The following is a 3370-nucleotide window of genomic DNA, read 5'->3' as shown; positions in this document are numbered from 1 at the left end:
AGTATAAATTCATCATCCATCCTCGTGCCACGCGATACACCAAGAAGTGCGAGAGGTTCGAAAGATAAAAACCGTACAAGCAAAAATGCGTGAACTTGTGAACTTAAAAAAATTACCTTTATTTTTAATGAACCAATAAAATTATGTCAAATATTTACAAATAATTACTTCTTCATTTCACATTACAGGTACATAAATCAATAATGCACAAACAACACTCACTCATCTGCACGTACACTTAGTAGCCTATTTACCCTGGACTGATTTCAGGGGTTAGGACAAATGCCAGATAATTCAGATTGACAGTTCAAACATAAAATAACCCTGAATTGTCGAATCATAAGATTAGCAATAACCAAATGATTTAAAATACAAAAAAAACAATACAATAAAAAAAAACCAACAACATACTATCAGTAACGATTATTTCCGGTTCATGGGCTGACTCAAAAACGTTGCATGTATAAAATGTAAAAATAATAATTAAAAAAAAACAATAAAATGAAAAATGCTGAAAACAAGTGGCATGGTATCTTTGGCAAATTTTGTACCGCAGTAAATACATTCAAATATTAAGACGACACACAGCACGCAGAAGAAAAAAACATCGAGATTTCTTTGTAACTACTAGAAAATTCAATAAAAAACACATTTTTTTAAAGAAGTAAAATTCCTCCGTATTTTGATGGTTTGTCAATTTTTCTTTCTTTCCTATTTTTTTTTTTAATGGGTATCTCTAGCTTTGGTGGAGGCTACAGATATGTCTCTACACGGAGTGTTAGATTTTTTTTCCTGTTTTGAACCGATTGCTGATCGTTTTTCGGAGCATCATCGTATTTCCCAACGTTGAATCTTTTTGTGCGATTATTTTTTTCATTTATTTATTTATTTCAAAAAATCCGTAAAAAAATTGTATCGATCCCACAGGAACGGGGAAATGTCTATTAGGAAATGATTAAAGACAGAACTTCAGATTGTACACAGAAGGCCACGATAAGGTCATTAACCAAGTCGATTTTAGTCTTTTGTCAGGAAACCTTAGTGGTTGACTAGGCGGCGGTGTGAAACCGGTAGATTGGGTAAAAGTTTATTTTTTAAGAATTTTAAAAAAGTTTTTTATCTAAAAAAACCCAAGCCCTCTTTTTTGGGGATGGCTGCATTGAATCATGGGATACGCTTACACTCTGTGGAGTATTTTGTGACGTCTAGAAATCGAACCGTTTGAGACAAAACCAACCTAAACAAAGACGATTTCCTCTCGGACTCATTACTGCACTTTTACAGCAATTAGTTTAACGTCTTAAAGAATCCAAATGAATTCTGGGAAAAGATTTCCATAATTCCACTTGGGATCTGCAAATGTTTACCTAACTGGTATTTCTATTGATATCTATGTGAAGCGGTTCTGTTGCGTGAGAAATTAGCGTCCATATGACACTGTTAGCCAAACCAAAAGAAGCAAAAACTTCTTTTCTCACTCACCAATGTTCCACCAACTTTTAATGTTACATTCTTGCAAAAAAATTTAAAATCAGATTAGAAGCGATATGATGCTGTGAGACTCAGCTTGGTTAGAGAGCGCTCTACGAGACGGCGTTAGCGAGCTGATCTGATCAAGCGTACGGATGGGAGAGCCGAACGGATTAAAGTACTAAAGCGCCGCTGCATCCTTTTCTTTGGGTACAGATTGTGGGGAATGTATGAAACTGTTAAACAAAGTAAAAAAAAAGGGAAAATAAATCTTTTGCAGAAGTGAAGATGTTAAATTTACATATTGCTACGCTCAAAGGTGTACATTAAATGGAAAAAAAAACTAGTAGCATACAGTAAGGCAAGAGATTCCTTTTCCAACAAAGGAATTACTGTCGTATAATAAAATCTTTTCCTCTTCAGGAAAAAAGGATCGATTTTTTCCAGATCAAGGATCCGTTCGATGGAATCGTGATAATGGGTTTAATCCTAGAGGAGTGGGTTAGAAAGGACTGATGAGATTAGCACTGTAGATAAAGAGAAGTGAAGAAAGGCGAGAACGTAGACGTCGGGGTTTTTTTGATGGCACAGCAGGTTTAGCGCGTCGTTGTGGGGAGGGGTGGTGTGTTCACGACCCGCCAGAGGACAAAAGGACTACGTGTGTGTGTGTGTGTGTGTGTGTGTGTGTGTGTGTGTGTGTGTGTGTGTGTATATACAGTAATGTCTGAAGCGGCTGACGGGAAGGGCAGGAACCGTACCAGAAAAAGTACCAGAACTGTCAATCATCGTCCTCTGAGCCAATGGGAGCCTTGGGAGAATCTATCGGTGTAACCAGTGGGGTCAAGCCGACGGCAAGGCTGTGTGTTTACAGTCAGATAAAAAAGGGGGCAGTTATTACGCCTCGAGACTTGTGTGTTTAAGGCAATGGATCTATTTTATGTCAATAAGTGTGAAGAAGTGCATTTTTTTCCACGAAATGATCACAGACAACACGGTACGTATTCTAATCGACCTTTCTTCTTATTTTCCACAAAGGAAACTGTATGAAGTTACAAAGGTTAACGTTAGAGCTCGTACAGTTTTCTTTCCAAATTTCACGTTTACCTGTGAAACTTTCCACAGTACAAAACGTACAAAATACAGCATCGCCGTTTCTCGTGTAAATTCTTTCAAATGTTCTTGGAACAAAAATTCTGGGCAACAGCGCGGGGTCGTGAACATTAATTTACATGACTCTGTTTGCAGCGAGGGGCGGAGTTAACAATCATACTTTTTCTTATAAATGTTATACTTTGTTCACGTGAACTCAAGCAAAGCCCCCCTTAAAAAAACAAAAAAACACCGTTTTGCTGGTTGAAAATCCTAAAATGACTTTAAATAAAAAGGAATTCCAGGAGGTCTAACGATGAAAGATCCATACGATCCCTAAGAACGTCGACAAATTTACAAATAATTACATTACAAGGATAATCCAAGCTTGTAGTTAGGTTCATTTATATAAAAGTCAAGAAAATTGCTACTTTGAATTTGTAGTCATTTTTGTGAAAACACCACAGTGTTATAACGCACTACACGTTTCTACTTGCGACAGACGGCCTCGTTTGTTTGGTTTAATCCGTGTGTTCGGTGATCGATTAATTAGTCTTTCTGATTTAAAGATCTGCATTGGTTTCCTTCAGCCTGAAACACACGTCTGGTCAGTGGCACTGGTGGGTCTGTTGATTGGCGTGGGGTCCTATGACCTTGTGTTTGTATTTTAGTGACGCGTGGTCATTCGGGATGACTGGATAGAAAAAGTAAAGGCACTGTCCTCGATTTCAGCTGGTGTATTTCAGGTTCATAATGCCTCAGACTAAAAGGTTCAAAGGTCGCCAGGAGCATCGTGGCGAACGGCATCAAG

This window comes from Tachysurus fulvidraco, chromosome 7 (assembly GCF_022655615.1).
Source record: "Tachysurus fulvidraco isolate hzauxx_2018 chromosome 7, HZAU_PFXX_2.0, whole genome shotgun sequence".
Classification (NCBI taxonomy): Eukaryota; Metazoa; Chordata; class Actinopteri; order Siluriformes; family Bagridae; genus Tachysurus; species Tachysurus fulvidraco.
Note: the sequence above shows the minus strand (reverse complement) of the source record.